The following is an 18,066-nucleotide window of genomic DNA, read 5'->3' on the forward strand; positions in this document are numbered from 1 at the left end:
TTACTCAAATTTTGAGCGAGAGCACTCGTTGGACGCAAAAATAAATTCCTCATCCAGGGGAGACCCATGTTGCATACTTCTGATGGACCTAACTACACGAAAAACGAGAAATACATGAAAAACGTTATTGCAATCATGTTTTTCATGTATTTCTCGTTTTTTGTGTAGCTCAATCCATCAAAGTATGCAACATGGGTACTCCTTGGATGAGGAATTAAATTCTACATCCAATGAGTGTTCCCATTTTAAAGTTGAGTAAAACCCTAGGGAGATAAGTTGAAAAAGTAGTTTTTAAATTTTTTTCACCTTTTCAATTTTTTACTGCAAAAATGGTTAATCATCCCCCATGATTGACATAATTATCTTGAATCCCATAGGTTCTTGTAAAGTTGATTTTGGTTGTACATTTTTGTTTTGAGGCCTATTTTAGACATCAAAAATTCTCTAATGCAAGGAGAAGTCTTTGGCAACCCTTTAGTAGGGGAGACAACATTGGAGGAAGGGACTTGCGATGATGATGAGTGAGGGAAACCAAGCACCTACTCACTCAAGTTGAAGAGAAGGCCATGGCATAAATCACGTAGGGACATTAAGCAAGGGCGCTAGCAAGGGGATGTCGCATAGAGGAATCAAGCAGAAGTGCCAAGCAAGAATGTTTCACAAGATGGACGTGGCAATGCCATATAAAGAAGTTTTGCAGAAGGACCAACGGGGATGTTGGGCGCATTCAAGCAGCAAAGCCATGGTCAGTTTTAAGGAAGACATGGACAAATTGTTCATACGACGAGGAAGGTAGAGGCGACTTGCAATGGGACTTGTGACCAAGACAAGTTCATTTGCCTGAAGTGATGAAAGGAAGATGGTTCGAAGAATCCTAGGATGACTTGAGGAACTTGAAGGAAGTTGCAGCCAATGAAGACTTCGAGCGATGAATTGGCCTTGGTTTAGGCACTCGCGCATGGGTTGGGACTGATGAGACTTAACATTTTGATGGATGCGGTTGTTGGTCTATGACCAAGGGAAACACATAGACGAGATGATGAGGCAAGTGAAGACTTGCCCCTCTAACAATTTCGAAGAGCAATATATCTGAGATGAGATGAATTTTCTTCATGGACTGAGATATGACACAACAGTTGAGTGTTGGTTCAAGGATTCATGCGTGAATATGGGAGTATTTCTTGATCAAAGTTGAAGATGCAACGAAGTGTTGGAGAAACAACCGACGAAGGCATGAGGAGTTACATTCTCATGGTTTTGACGTGTAGACTGGACTAATCACCCAACTAGTTTGAGTCACGAGGGAGCTCAATGTGCTAAGGTGTGTTGGAGTTAAGTTGGAGTATGGCAACAAAATTTCACATGATGATGTGCGGTGGGTTGGCACAATACAAGTTGCAGTTGATGCATTGCAACCACGTTGGAGGGGGCGACATTCTGTGAGGTGGGGCAGTGCGAATGATTGAGATGAATTGTGGCTAATGAGAGTGAGGTTGAGGAGTCTTTCATGCATGAAGACATGGGCCTTGATGAAGGTTCAAACAAAGGAAGTGAAGAATTCGTGAAGCAACGACTTGAGCAGTAGGATGAGTGCATCTCAGAGTTGATGACTTCATGAAGTTCGGTCTTGGCGAAGAAGTTTTCCGAGTGGAGTTGTTGTCGAGGATGACAACCATTTTGAATTAGGGGAGGATGTTAATCCCTTGACCTGAGCGCACCCAAGAGGTGCGCCCAGGTTGGCTGGGACGAAGTGGTGGGACGTGAGGCCAACACAAAGGCAAGCACGTCCCACTGAGAGGGCATCCGAAAGATGGTGAAGTATGGGTGAGGTTAACTACATGAAGGAAGGTGCATGCAGCATGAAGCAAATTGAATGAACTGAACGCAAGATATAGCTGTTGATTCATTTGGATGTGTTTCCCCCCAATGGAACGGATGGGCCCTATGCCCCAGATGCGCCCACATGAAGGTTGGACGTTAACCTTCCAGCACAATACGTGACGCACCGGGCATGCGAGCTAGAAGGTCGGAACAAGTTGGAACGAAGTGGTCCATTAGACATCGCGTTGGGTGCATGCCAAGAGACGTACGCGCCCTAGGAACGCCCGCACAAAGGCGGGGCACCAGTGCGTCAGCGTGGGCTTTACGTAATGTGGAAGATAAGAGACATGCGGCTGAAGGAAGATCAGTCGGTCAAAGATTTATGAAGCGAAGGTGGGGGGTGTGGCGTGCATCACAAAATAGCACGACCGTGTGCGGGCGTGCCCATACAACATTTGGGTGCCTAAAGCAGAGTCGCGTGTTATGCAAGATAAGGTGCCTGACAAGAGGCGCGCTTGCGCGACACACGACAGATCAGATCGACACGATGAACGGGCATCGGCCCAAGGAAATAACTCTCCCAAGGATGCATATAAGAAGAAGAAGATTGTGTAGTGAAGAGAACCAACAAAGGGCTCGGATGTGAGTTCGCACAATAAAGAAGAAGAAGGTCGTAGGTCGAACGCGCAGGACGCAAGGAGAATCACAACTAAAGAAAGAGGAAGAACACAGGGCAGTGAGGTTCACCCAATGACCCAGCACGAACAAGTTTTTCTGAAAGTTTCTAAGGGTTGGGTTTTACTTGGGTTGCCCAAGGGTGCATATTTGTGGGTATTGGTTGGTCAAGGTGCTAGCCTTAAAGTTTGGCATGACCTCTTGTGAATTTGAGGAATATTTGGCAAGTGCTAGCCTTAAAGAAGGGAGTCTGAGTACTACTTCAAAAGTAGTGGTTGGAGAAGATTACGAAGGTAGAGATCCGGCTGGCATAGTGGATTTTTGCAGGTATGCTATGGGCATATATGACTTTCAGTTGACGAAAGCCAAGCTTGGGGAGCTTGGGTGTACATGTGAGGAGATTGAGGCTGTGCACAGATACTTGAGGACACAACATCAATCTGATACATGGGTGGATGAGAGTCAGGGAGGAAACTTCCTGGCCCTCCTTTCTCTATAGACAACCTTGGAGAAGGGTTGGTGTAGGGACCTTGTTTGGGAGGGGCTACACCAACTTAGCAAGGGGCCTTGGGAGGAGGCTTCTTTATGATAGATTGCAGACTTGGATGCAGATGGCCAGATGTTGGGATGGAGTCTACATGGGTTGGACATCATGGACAACTAGAGTCATGGACATCAGGTTGGAGACATGGAGCATGACAGTTATGCAGGGACATTATGTAGGAGCATGTGTAGAGGTGTCATTCATGGACATTCTATGGGGAATGCCGAAGCAAAGGATGTTGTGCAGATGCTGTTGTGACATGGAGATGTATGAGCTGGTGGAGAGGTTGTACACTCTTGTGCAACAAGGCCATGGCTTGAACATGTTGCAGATGGGATGGAGTTTCCATGGACCTGAGCATGGGAATTGGACAGATTCTTGATGAGTCCGAGATGTAGCAGAAGTCAGGGAAAGACTGATGGGGACATAAGGATGTGCATTCTTATGATTTGAGCGTGACAGTTGGACTGATCACCCGACTAGTTCGAGTCATGAGGGGTACCAGTGTGCAGAAAGATGTGACTATCAGGACGAGGGAATGTTGGCACATGATGGAAGTGTGTTGGCATCTGATGAAAGACTACAGGATGAGGACGAGACATGATGGAGATGGTGGTTCTACATATGTTGCAGGGATGTTTGCAGTATGTGGAGGAGTTGATATCATGGATAAGACTGTTCAGATATGGAAATCTTGATCTTGGTGGATGGCTACCAGGATGGTATGTTGTCGAGGACGACAACGACTTCAGGTGGAGGAGGATGTAAGGACCTGCAGTCCTTGGCACGCCCACCGGCACGGAGAGCGGCTCGGTTGGTGAGCAAACGAGTTGGGGAACATAAGCGAACGCAAGTTCAGACTTAAAGTGCGCGAAGGTATATTATAACACGCATGAAAGAAGGTTGAACGAACATATTTATACGATGGATGAGCATGGGCAATCCATCTATGAAGCCGACAGTTGGAAGTTATGGTTGAGGGCGTTGGTCGACGGGCCGACCAAGCCACAAGCATGAACAGAAACGTTGGTTGATGAATTGAACGGGTCGGCCAAGGGAATGGCATAACCGTTGGACAGCGTACATATTGTATGCGAGTTGGGCTCATTTGGCAAGCGAACGAACTCGCTCATCCAACAAGGAGAAGTGCGTAGACAAAGAGTAGCCGCAGCAATAAAGGGAAGACGCAGAACAGTGATGCGCCCAACCTTGGGCGAGGCTACACGAAGAGGAACGCACTGTCTTGGTTTTGGGTGAGGGCGCGGGTAGAGGAGCGCCCGTCGGTCGGAGTAGGGCGTGCACGGGTGTGGGCGCCCGGTTGTGCAAGGGAGCGCCCGACGGTTGAACAAAGGCATGGGCGCCGGTTTGTGCGACGACTTGGCACGGGTTCTTGGGAAGCTCGGGTGAGCGCCCGCCCGTCGTGTGAAGACAAACGCAAAGGTGGAGAAGGGGACTTGGGTGAGGTCGCCCACCGTGCGGAGGTAAACGAAGGGTGTCTTGGTGACTTTGTGGAGTCACCCGCTCGTCATGCAGGAAGAAACAAGATTCGGTTGTGAAGTGCGGAAGGCAGCTCGTGTGAGGGCGCGCTCGCCCGACTTGGGCAAGGAAATCTTGGTTATCACACGGAGGTGTGATGAAGTTGAAAATTTGGCTAAGTATGAAACTTGGGGTTTCCAAGTATACTTGTAAAGCATTGTAACTTTATAAAGTTGAATAATATATTATTCGGGCAGACCCATTGTTTAGGGAGTTGCCCCTCCCTTTATACTGTGCAATTGTGTTCTCTTGTATAATCGCTGATGTTAATGAATGTGTATGGGTGTTCATTGGTATAAAGGAAACATTAATAATTACTTGGTTGCGAAACACAAACTAAGTAGGACATATGGTTAGGCATAGTCCACGAACATAAGTATTGGTGAAAAGAAAGTGTTCGGTGGTGCCGCACCTCGCCAAGCGCGGTCGAAAGACTATCGAGGCTCCAGCGTCGTGACAAGGAGGGTCCTATTGGGGGACAGCGATCTACATCGCATTCTTGGTGTTCTCGTAGGGGATCGTCGCAGTCTTCGACTTCTCGAGATCCACAATAGAGATGCGGTTGCCCATGGGCGTCGTACGCTATTTCACAGGATCGCATTTTTTCCCCTGTATGGGGCATGGAGCAGCTTCTTAACCTGCAATTCATGCCTCTCTCTCTCTCTCTCAGGTAAACCAATCACAATGGGATTTTGTAGGGCTCTCTGAACCGAAAGATTGCTTCATTAGGGTTTTGTAAAAATGGTCAGCAACACATTTTCGAAACAACGCAGATGTGAAAGTTACTCACGAGCAGAGTTTTGAAAGTGTTGTACATTGCACACGAACTTAAACTTTGACTAGGCTTCTGTGCGAGAGAGCTTAAACTTTGACGAGTGTTTTGTGTGAGTGAAGCACCAAATAGATTAAGTGTTATAACCCAAGAACTGACTCAATAAGTGTATAGGTTTAATTCTTCTGCTAGTTTAGTTTATGTGAGTATTAGTTTAGTTTGTAACGGTGAATATATATATATATATATATATATATATATATATTCATCGCTGTTAAATTAGACCTTGATATACCTTTCGTGAATAACCAAAATCAAATCATGATATACTCTCCACAAGTAGTAAACTCATTATGCTTTCTCAAAGACAACTAAACACGCTATATTGTATCATAATCAACAATTACAACATGATCAATACGTTGACGCGGTGGGCGATTAAATATGGAAAGGCCAACATAACAATAGGTTGTTGATTAAATTTGACTAAGTTAAGACACATCCCGGTGAATTTGACTTCAAGGAATGGGTAAGCAATGATCTCCATTGATTATGTCCAATGGCATTAAACATCACACTAAAGGATTTTTAGATAGTGTAATTTTTTCCTTGATATTAATATATAAATTATTATTATGTTACGATAACATCCACCACAAGTTTAAGATAACATGGAAAGGGAAAAAATAAAAATAAAAATCTTTAGTGATTGTTTCCCATATAATTGATATTATATATATATATATATATATGAAGTTTCATATTTTTAATTGTAGATAATATTATGATATTTAATTAATTTTATTTATATATAAAAAGCAATAAAGTTCATATTTGTACTTTCTAGATAATTTTAATTATAACATCCATGTGAATTCAGCGGTAAGGCATCAAATCTGGCAAACCTCTTTTAGGGTGAAAAGAGATTGGCATCAAATCTGGCAAACCTCTTTTAAGGTGAAAAGAGATTTGATCCCTCAATTCGAAAAGTAAAATAGATCTAAGGAGGTGAAGATGGTGAAAATATAAAAAATATAAATTTGATATTAAAGAGCATGTCTATTTAAATGGTAAGGGGTATCAGAAGAAATAGAAATGAGTTATCCCACATGCATAAATGAGTGGGATAGAGGAGAAGGGGAGCAATAGAAAAAGAACCGAAAGAGGAGAGGAAAAGCATAACTTTCTCGGCCTTTTGGCTAAGATCAAGTGTAGTATCTGTTCTTATCAGTTTAATATCTGATACGTGGTTCATAGAATCACATGATATTAAATGTATTTTTCTAGGGGAAGGGCCCACTTACAATAGGTTGCTATTGGGGCTCTCGGGCGTCGCTTTTGCGTTGCACTACAGCACCAGCCTGGCGCACCCCACCAAGACAAAGACCAAATAAATGAATGTTGTTAAATGTTGAATGAAATGTTAAATTCTATTCTATTCGGTTGATTAGCCGCGCATTGACTTGATCAGATATCGTGTTGTTTTCCGCGCCCAAGTCCAGCAGGTATTATTATGGTGTATAACTGTCGCTCATTTTGGGTATTTTCCAGTTCTTCCCCGTTTGCAGCTTTTCGAACTTCGCCGTCACGCTCTGATGTCAACCCAGCAACAGTCTGTAGAGCCTTTGACGGTCCAGCTATCTATCTCAATTCCATAGTGCTCAAGCGTTTGGTCCAGCTATCTATCTCAATTCCATAGTGCTCCAGCTATCTCAATTCCATAGTGCTCAATCGCATGGTCCAGCTATCTCAATTCCATAGTGCTCAGTCGTCCTAAATCCAATATGATCGATCTACAGACTCAATTCTTGAACTGTTGTTCTTTGAAGAACGCAGTAAAAAGCTTTGAAGGTGGATATATACCACTGATAAGTTTTATCAACTCCCTAAGCTTTCTCAATGTTGTGCCCTGCATGGAAGCGTTTTCCGATCTGAATTTGGTTTATATATGTATGTATATCAGCAGCGATTTCAACTATGGCTTGCCTACTGTGCAAAAGGGATGTCGTGCATATTCCAATGTCACTAACAACATGAGCAGCAGTCTGGGAAACGTTGAAAATTTAATTTTGAAATGTGACAATGTGGGTGAGTACGTTTCTAGAGAGTTCAGGGATTTTTTTTCATTGTCAATGAGATGATGTTGCGAAGAGGGCAGAACAGTCAATGAGATGATGTTGCGACGAGGGCAGAATAGGGATTGATTTCTTAGGGAGAGTGCAGGGTGCGTGCTCAAAAATATATATACAGGATTGCTGAACTCATTTTGGGCAAAAGAATGTGAAGTTCACTTTGATTGGTAAAGATTTAGATGCTCTGTGCTCTGACTCTATTTGGTGCAGCAAGGGTGATTGGACAAAGACCGCCCCTGCCTACAGAGCATCACGCACAGTTCAGTTCAGTTCACTGGGAAGTTGGGTGGGACACAAACTCAAGCATGTGCATGTGCTCAAGGAATAATAATAGAAAGAAATAAACACAACGGGTTTTCCTTTTTATTTTATTAGTTATCCTGGTAATGGAATTTACAATGCTTGCACTTGCAACCTCCAATGGCTGTTGCTGTTACAACAATAACAATTAAAACCACAGCACGACCAAGTCCTTTTTTTCTCCCAACTTACCCATAGGTCTGAGTCTCGGTCGCACTCACATTCACTGTTCAAAACAGCTGTCAATGGCTCCTTTTAAAACTTGGAAAATCTATGGTTACCCTGTCTCTGCATTTTCTCCTCTCCACAGACATAGGATTGCTGGACTCGTTTTGGGCAAAAGGCAGATGACACTTTGAACAACATCATCCAAACACGATGGGCAAATAGGAATGGGAATTTGCAACTTTGGTCTTGGGCCCCTTCTTTCAAGGTAACAAAAATCAATTGTGACATTGGAATGCATGAAATATTGCTGAGCCAAACGTTTGCAAAACTGTTCTCTGCCCTTCCACTGTTCTGTTAGCCCGTGTTTCACTTGAACCACGTTGGCTCAAAAAATAGATATAACATATATTTCACGCTGTAAAAACCAGAAATCCAATTACTATATGTCCAGTTGTGAAAGTCTCCATTCTAAATTCGATTTCGATCTTGATGGTTCTTCAAGAGGTTGCCCTAGCAATGCAGCTTTTGAGTTTGTAATGAGGAATCGCATGGAAGAACCAGCCTATGTTGCTGTAGGGAATATAGTCTAACCTGCCAAGGATTATGTCGACGTTGTGGCATCCAAGAAGGAACGGAAGCGTCCATAAATTTGTTTGAATGTGGAAGCATAAACCTGAAAGGGGACTCAAAACTCAACCGTGAGCAATTAAGGAATCGAAAATCTTCCACGGACCATTGGAGGTTGGAGTCCATTGTCGCCTTCCCTCATAGCCAATTTGAAACTCAAACAGGTAAGGAGCAGGAAGGACGGGTGCAAGAAGATATCCAGATTTGGAGCATCCTCCGGGGGATACGAAAACACAAAAATCAACAACTCCACATCGAGAATCATGCATAGAGAGCATCATATAGGAATAATGTGGGAGGATCAAGGAACTTTAATGATGGCAATTCAAGCCGTCAATCCACCTTGTCACAAAATGAATCCATCCATCATGGCACTTGAAGAACATCTGCATGTGAGAGGTGGGGAAACCCCTTGATCAAATTAATCATCATTGGAGATGATCCTATCTAGGTTTCTTTAGTGCACTAGTAGAAGATTGCTACCATGGAGGATCCTATCTAGGTTTCTTTAGTGCACTAGTAGAAGATTGAGTCTTCCTCCCTGTTTGACCCAGGTTTTTGTGATTGCTATCATGGAGGATCCTATCTAGGTTTCTTGTAAATGATCCAGTCTTCCTCTTCCTCCAGGCATCCGCTACACCCGTTTGGCCCTCGGAAGCATCCCTTCCTTATTCCTACTTGAGATAGAAATTTATTATTTGCTGCCAACAAACAGAGCGCTGCTACTCCTAGCCACAGTTGTGGGAGCTACACCTCCTTCTTGGGCTTGTCATTTGACGACACCCAATCTTGATCTTGATCGGTTTGTTAGGTCTCCTTCCTTCAGTTACCGAGCTCATGTGAACTGACTCGACGTGTGTGGAGCTCGAAAACAAACACCTTCATGTTTGGCGAATTGAAAAGTTTGAAAAGTAATTGGACAGGATTAAACATCCTCCACAGAGTTTCATCCGAAAATTTCTCTCAAAAGTAATTGATCCTCCACACAGTTTCATCCGAAAATTTCTCTCAAAAGTAATTGACTTGACACGGGTTGGTTGTTACCGAGCTCGAAACATGCCATCACGTTTGGTGAATTGAAAATAAATTTAGGGGATGGGATAGGAATATAAAACCCCCAAATTCTTGTATTTTTATTTTTCAAGGTCCCCTCATTCAGCGTGCAGCCTCCATTTGCAAGACCCACGGCCTGGCCTATGGGTTGAGAAACCTCTGGGCCTGGAAGAAGGCAAGCCCCTTGGAAACGAAGGATCTCTTTTCGAATTCTCGCGATGATTGATGCCAACTTGCTATTTGTTATTCTTTTCGAGATCCCCTCATTCGGCATTGTGCCTCCATTTGCAACACTGTTGGCTTGTCCGTTGAGAGGAGTGATGCCAACTTGTTGTTTAGTACATTTTCCAAGATCCCCTCATTCAGCGTGGTGCCTCCATTTGCAAGACTGCCGGCTTGTCGGTCGAGAGCCCTCGGGGCCCTGGAAGGAGGTTATTGAGAGCCCTCGGGCACTGGAAGGAGGTTATTGAGAGCCCTCGGGGCCCGGAAGAAGGTAACCTCTTGGAAACGAAGGGTCTCTTTTCGAATTCTAGCGATGAGCGATGCTAACTTGCTTTTAAGAGGGAGCATTTTTGGACCTGGGAGCATTTTTAGGGTCCAAAAGGTTGATAATTATGCTTGAATCGCCAATGACGATCAACGTCCTCACTCTATCTGCGTACAACGATAACAATCCATGAAGTAGAGCACACGCCTCTGCCGGGTTGTTTTTCGTTGTCCCTGGGCCCCACTCATAGGTCAATTTCCCCCTTCCCCCCAAGAACAAGAACAGAGAAATATAGGAACTTGAGAATGTGGGGATAGTAGCATGGAGGAACGGCTCCAAGAGGCTATGATCACAAGGAGCCTTCTACGGCGAATGGTAACAACAACGGAAACCCTCTTGAAAGCTACAATTAAACTCAAGCTCACTTGTAACATGACAGCAGCAGCGGCAGGGGACATGGCGACCAAGGATTTAACAAACAGGAACACAAGAAGATTAGCACCCAATACCAATCTCTGAAAGGAATGGGCAAACAGTAACAAGAAGATTTAGGACGGAATCGCGTAGCATCCCTCTTCTCTCGCCTCGCAGCAGAGCAGAGCACTCAACTATGTATGTAATCATGGAGTAAGACCTCCGGCAATTTATTCAACTGGATTTACAAATAGTTTGATTTAAGGCAGGCAGCTGCTGCCGCTAATTAATTTAACTGGACTTACAGACTCTTAGATTTAGAGAAGCTCCCGTAGTTTGCAGTTAATTTTATTTGATTTTAATTTTTGTGTGGAGGCCCGCGTTGCTGCCGCTAATTAATTTAACTGGACTTACAGACTGTTAGATTTAGAGAAGCTCCCGCTGGACTTACAGACTGTTAGATTTAGAGAAGCTCCCGTAGTTTGCAGTTAATTTTATTTGATTTTAATTTTTGTGTGGAGGCCGCGCGAACGCGAGCCTCCGCTGCCACAAATTATGACGTGCACTCTCCTCGACCCCCCTCCCAAGTGCAATGGAAGTGGTCTTCCTAGGCCATCGACCTTCTTGATCATCGATTGACCCCGCCCAGGTAAGTATGTTTTGAACATTCCCATCTTACCCCTCTATACCCCCTCCTTTCCTTCCGTGCATCCCCACTTTGAATGTGGGATATATATATCCACCATACAATAATGTCTCAATCCATAATTAAAAAATACACACTCAATTGCTTAATTTCATCCTCATTAATATTCACACCCAATTGCTTAATTTCATCCTTATTACTATTGGTGGTGTTGAATGAAGAATTTCATCCTTATTCTTATTGCTCTTGTTGATAATTTCATCTTTATATTTTTCTTCACGCTCAATTTGTTAATTTCATCTTTATATTATTCTTCTCGTTGATCATATTCACGCCCAATTTGTTAATTCCATCCTTACATCATTCTTGTTGTTGTTGATCATATTCACTCACAATTCGTTAACGCTTCTATTATTCTTCTTGTTGATCATATTCATGCCCAATTGGTTAATTCCATCCTTATATCATTCTTGTTGTTGATGATGATATTCACTCACAATTCCTTAATTTCATCCTTACATTATTCTTGCTGTTGATATTCACCCTCAATTTGTTAATTCCATCCTTATTATTCTTTTTGTTGTTCATCTCCATTAGTGAAAGTGGGTAGGTAACATGGTGCACTCTCAGTTCGTTAATTTCGTCCCTGTTATTATCGCCGTTGTTGATACCCGTTAGTGAAAGTGGGTAGGTAACATGGCCTTCATTGAGGTTCAAACCTTGCCCGATGCTTGTTCTTACCATTGTGGACATGCGTCCATGTACGGAATAATTGTTGCGGCTACGTGTAAGATATTGTCGGTAACTTTGGAATGATGTTGTCGAGTAGGCCTTTTCGGCTTTAAAAACAAGTGCCTTTTGTATGGAACGATGTTGTCGAGTGGGCCTTTTCAGCTTTAAAGGAAGCCATGTGCAATGCACCCACTTTACTAGTGCCCAATTGCGCTTGGAATGTGGTGCATCAGGCAGGGGTGTGGGCGCTATGTTGATGCAATTGACAAAAACGTGGGCAAGTCCACCTATGAGAAAAGAGATGATGGCCATCTTTCGCGTAGTCGAGACTTGACACCCATATCTTATATGGAGTTGCTTCCAAATCGAGATCATCGTCATAGTTTGAAGTATTTTCTCGACGATAGGTTACCATCCTTGGAGAAACACAGATGGGTCACTAAGATGCATCGACGTGATTATGAGATCATATACAACAAAGGCAACGAGGCATCTGCTTTATTGCAGAAATATGAGGAGAAAGGATCTCTCTTTGCCTTATCCTTACAGTACTTGATTGCCTCGTCAACGCTTGTCAAGAATGGCTCGATATTGACATGGCGGTTCAATTCATCCAAGTGCTTCAAGAGAATCCCAATCCCCCTGAGGGCTACACGCGGCAACACGATACCTTGAAGCATAAAGCGTGCATTCTTTTGATTCAAAATTGTGCTTTAAAACAATGCCCTTCTTAGAGGAGTTGTGTTCATCTCCCACCACGGGCACTTTGGCTTTCAACGTACCTACAAATCGACTACGCGCTCTTCCTTGCGGGAAGGCTTGAAAACACACATCTAGGATTTTGTACCTACATGTGGTGCTTGTTAAAGGAACAAGGGTGAGATGGTGAAGAAGTGTCGCCACCACTAGCAATATCAACCACCATCAGGACCGACATTTCCATGGAATTCACAGTGGACCTTCTGAAAACAGACAACCAATATGTCACCATGGTGTTCTTCGACCACGTTTGCAAATGTGCTCACTTTTGTACCCTATCGGACCCATTTACACCTTCTGTGGTTACTCATGTTTCTGTGGACCCAATGTTTAAGTTGCATGCCATCACACTTTCCATTGCATTGAATCGAGATCCCGCACTCACCAACAATTTCAAGCAGGATTCGTTTAAACTTTAGGGTACTCAATTGAAAGTGAGCACTGGTCGTCATCCCCAAATTGATAGCCAGATAGAGGTGGTCAATGAGTGCGTGGAAACTTGTTTGAGATGCTTTGCCTCGAAAGGGCAACACCAATGAGAATGATGGCCACCCCTTACAGAATTGTGGCGTAATACCTCTCATCACGGTGCTACCTAAATGACGCCATGTGTTGCTGCCTGTGGCCAAAAACTCCTAGCAATGGCTTCCTATTTACCAGGCACACCATAGCTACAAAAAGTTGACTTCACGCTTCACACCAAAGAAGCCATTCTTCGCACGCTATGGGACGATTTGGATTTAGCTCAAAATGGAATGAAGCGGCGAGATGACTAACATCGCTCGAAGAATGCGAATGGGTGTTTCTATTTGGACGAGGCAATTAGCTCTAATGTCTTTGACAATATAAGTTCCAAGTCTAGTGATTTCCAATTTTCTCATCTTACCCTTAGTTTTACTGCCATATATTGGTACAAGGTCTCCATTCTTGAATTGCTCATTTCTTATATTTGATCATGGCGAGATTTCGGTGCGTCTTTTGTTTTTATAGGCATTGTAATGCATGTTGTGAAGTCGTAATATCTATTGGTCTATCTTCCATAGGCGCCATCATGTCAAGTTTAAGCACGCATGTATTTTTTGTTGTCAGAGGCATCGAGTGCCACTGCTTTTTGTCCTTGCATAATTTGAAATGGGATATGGCATGTTTGTTCTTGTGGGTTTTCCCATATGCTCTTAAGAATCTCAAGTCTTTGTCATCCTATTTATCCCTGCTGATGTTTCAAATTTTGGTCGGCCTCTTCATCGAAATCTCGTTGGAAGACGCTGCTACTCCTTTGGCCTAAGGGTGACAAAGAGAGCTCTTTATATGTTGAATGATGAATTCTTGCATTAATATCTTAATGGTATTATTTAAAAGTGGGTCCCTTTGTTAGGCACCTGTACTACTAGTGTAACCCCCTATTGTTATTTGTACAACCCCATTATTATATTGATGTACCCATGCAGTCCCCATATTGTTACTAATGTACCCCATAGAAACCCACTATTGTTATTGTTGTGCCCTTACATTATTATTGTTATGTCGGCTCCGATTATATTATGACCCCTTAGACTCCTATATATAGAAAGGAGGTCTTGTCATTTGTATCATCCAAGAATTGTTCATTTTTGTGATGTAAAGGAGGTTTCCCCCTCGAAGAGGCTGAATTCTAAGGCATTTATCTCACTTTTCTATATTTTTGTGAGTTGGTTTCATAACACCCTTGATAACATATTATTAACTAGCACTTGCGCCATATGTTTCAAAGGAAGTGTTGTAAGGCAATAGATAGAATATAACACTGATTAATGCTTCTTTGGCAACTGTTGAAAGACAAAAAAATATCAAGAAAAGGCAAGGACTGTGATATAATGAAATCTTACTGCTTCCTTGGGCCTTAGAAATCACGAATCTTATGTTGTAGAAAACAAATCATGATTCCTATGTAAGGCAATAGATAACATATAACACTAACTAATGCTTGTAAGGCAATAGATAGCATATAACACTAATTATTGCTTCTTTGACAACTGTTGAAAGACCAAAAAAATAGAAGGACCATGCTATAATGAAATCTTACTGCCTCCTTGAGCCTTACAAATCATGAGTCTTATGTTGAAGAAAACAAATCATGAGTCCTTTGTTGAAGAAATAGATCTTGATTTGCTACCTAAGGTTGTTTTGGTACAATTCGTCCATATTTATTCTTGATCACTTCCTCGTGCTAGACAACGGTACAAAGAAATTTTTTATAGTTTAAAACATGTGTGTACAAAGGACTATAACAATTTTGTAAATAAATTTTGAATTTCTCCAACAATTTGGAAAAGGAAATATATATTTTTTGTAGGGCATTATCCTACCTACAAGTTTAAGACTTTTTTGTTTTTGTTTTAGGGAACTCATTTATCTTCCTCAAACACATACAGTTTGAAACAACGACCAGAAATCTCAAATTATAAGCCAAAATTAGAACTTTGGTTGTAAATGAATGAAAAAAAAACTAAGATTCCACATGCAACATAACAACAAATTGGTTTTACTCCCAAGCCAATTCGACTACCCAATTGGTGCAATTTGGTAGATTAGGACTTAAGATAGATCTATGTTTATATTTGCATATCTTCCTAAAGCCTTTAGATCTATGATTGACCATGGTTGATTTTCATATTGAAACAATCTTTGTCACAATGAGACGTTGGAACAGGCAACTAGTCTTCTTCTTCACATTGGACCATGGTTGACCATGATTATAGACACAAGGGATTTATATTAAACCTTACGATTACTATTATAAACCATGTGAATAGTATTATACCCTAGGAATTTGAACCCTTGGATTAATAAACCCAAGGGATTGAGACAATATTTTTCATATTTTGATATTAGAACCCGAGGGATTGAGACAATCTTTTTCACAATACGAGGTCCGACCATGGTTCACCAATACTGATTTTCATATTAAAATAATCTTTGTCATAATACAACGTTGGACCATGGCTAACCATGGTCGACCATGGTTAACAATAATGAACCATGGTTGACCACACTTGACCCAGTAACATGGGACCCTAAGATAAATATTATAAACCCTACAACGTTGGACCATGGCTAACCATGGTCGACCATGGTTAACAATAATGAACCATGGTTGATCACACTTGACCCAGTGATATGAGACCCTAAGATAAATATTATAAACCCTAAAATAAACACAGTTGACCATGGTTGATTTTTTTATTGACACAATCTTTGTCACAATATGACGTTTGACCATGGTTGGCCATGATTGATTTTCATATCGAGATAATCTTTGTGATAATGCGACATTGGACCATGGTTGATTTCAACCATATTTCAACTATTTTGTCTCTATAGTTAACCATGACTTCATTATGGTCACCATTGAAATGGTGGTTATGCCTATTCGTGCCCATCCACTATAGGCGTCCATGGTCAACAATGGCCATGATTATTTATAATAACTAATTACTTAATTATTATAATTATAAATAAAAATAATTAATATTAATCTCAATATATATATATATATATATATATATATATATATATATATATATAATTATAATGGTAATAAACTAAGATTATAAGTAAAAATCAAATTTATTTTCAAAGCAACGGTAATTCCTCCTTGCCTATAGATGTTTCAAACTGAAATTTTATGCTTATGGACATTACATTTAGAAAAAATATTGTATATTGTTTTCTTAATAAATATCATTTTTTTTCAAAAATATTTGAAGTTTCTATATTACATAATAATTTGAATAATTATTATTAATGGTAATAAATTATTAAATTAACAAACAAACAAACAAAAAACATTCTTTTTATTATAATAAAAATTATAATTAACAATAATAATGATTAGTATATCAACCACATTTATTAATGTGATTGTGTTAAGTTGTTAAGTCATTATATTGTTCCTTCTAATTTATTTATTTTAATCTCATATACCTATATATATATATATATATAGATATTACTTAATTATAAGTATTTTTACTTTTATTTTTGTTGTTATTGTTTTTTCTGTGGATACTATTAATAATTCACAAATCTAGATTAATAATTTGCAAAATCAACCAAGATTTAATTATCTATGGTTATTTGAAATAAGTTATAACAATTTTCTTTAATTTTAGCAGCTTCAAAAATATAATTTATATGGCTTCCTTAATTATATTTCCATGCTTATTATAATTGATGCTATATAATAACTGCTCTAATTTGTGGATTGATACATAAATATCATTTTCCTATGAAACAGGTTAAGAATTAACCAAAAGAAAACATAAATATTTTGTTAAACACAACATTATATAAGTTCGCTTCTGCATTTCTACTGCCCATGCTTCTCAGGAGTCTCGATTCTTCGACCTACAACTGCCTTTTTTAACGTTTATCCCCTGTTGTGTGTCTGATAAAGATATTTTACTTGATTTTGTGGTGCAATCCATTCTATATCTATCTATAAGATTCTAAAATATCCTTGAAATTTACAGTAAAAATAAAAATAAGTGTAATTCAACCTCAATATTTTTATTTCCCATGGCCATATTACGAGACATGGAAGAAACGAGGAGAGGAAATATTGGTATGGAACAAAATCCGAACACATGTCTCCAAGAAAAGAACCATGTCTAACCAGAATAAATTACTCTTAAGCTGCCTTTTCTCTGTAAACAATAAAAGAACAGAACAAGCTCTTCAGTAAGCACACATTCCAGGAATTGGGCTACAAATCTTAAAGAAGAAAAATGAAAAATTACCTCGAAGATGCCATGGATCATATTTGTAGAGGTCCACATCTGCTATTACTTGAACAGGGAGCGACTGAGAGGTTGCTTTCTTGCACAAGTAATGCACTACCAGCTCTCCCTCTATAGGGAAGAATCTGAATCCAGGAGGAATTATCTAAGTTCGCTTCTGCATTTCTACTACCCATGCTTCTCAGGAGTCTCGATTCTTTGACCTGCTACTACCTGTTTTTAATGTTTATCCCCTGTCCTGTGTCTGTTAAAGATATTTCACTTGATTTTGTGGTAAAGATATTTCGCTTGATTTTGTGGTGCAATCCATTCTATATCTATCTATAAAATTCTAAAATATTTTTGAAATTTACAGTAAAAATAAAAATATAAAAGTAAGCGTAATTCAACCTCAATATCTTTATTGCCCATGGCCATCCATTCTATATCTATCTATAAGATTCTAAAATATTCTTGAAATTTACAGTAAAAATAAAAATATAAAAAAATAAACCTAATTCAACCTCAATATCTTTATTGCCCATGGCCATATTACGAGACAGGGAAGAAAAGAGGAGAGGAAATATTAGTATGGAACAAAATCCGAACACATGTCTCCATGAAAAGAACCATGTCTAACCAG

General features: G+C 40.6%; 1 non-coding gene and 1 pseudogene across 1 annotated transcript; one reads left to right on the forward strand and one right to left on the reverse strand.

Moving 5' to 3' along the window:
* Nucleotides 1–6,526: 6,526 nt before the first annotated feature.
* Nucleotides 6,527–6,723, forward strand: LOC149222602 (U2 spliceosomal RNA). Its single transcript, XR_016249855.1, has one exon. It is a non-coding gene; the product is annotated as a U2 spliceosomal RNA (small nuclear RNA).
* A 4,321-nt stretch (nucleotides 6,724–11,044) lies between these two features.
* On the reverse strand, nucleotides 11,045–11,186 carry LOC149222603 (U1 spliceosomal RNA; annotated as a pseudogene).
* Between the last annotated feature and the right edge of the window lie 6,880 nt (nucleotides 11,187–18,066).

The sequence above is a fragment of the Pinus tabuliformis genome, chromosome Q (genome assembly GCF_031772625.1).
Source record: "Pinus tabuliformis cultivar Carrire ecotype Pingquan chromosome Q, CPIR1, whole genome shotgun sequence".
Classification (NCBI taxonomy): domain Eukaryota; kingdom Viridiplantae; phylum Streptophyta; class Pinopsida; order Pinales; family Pinaceae; genus Pinus; species Pinus tabuliformis.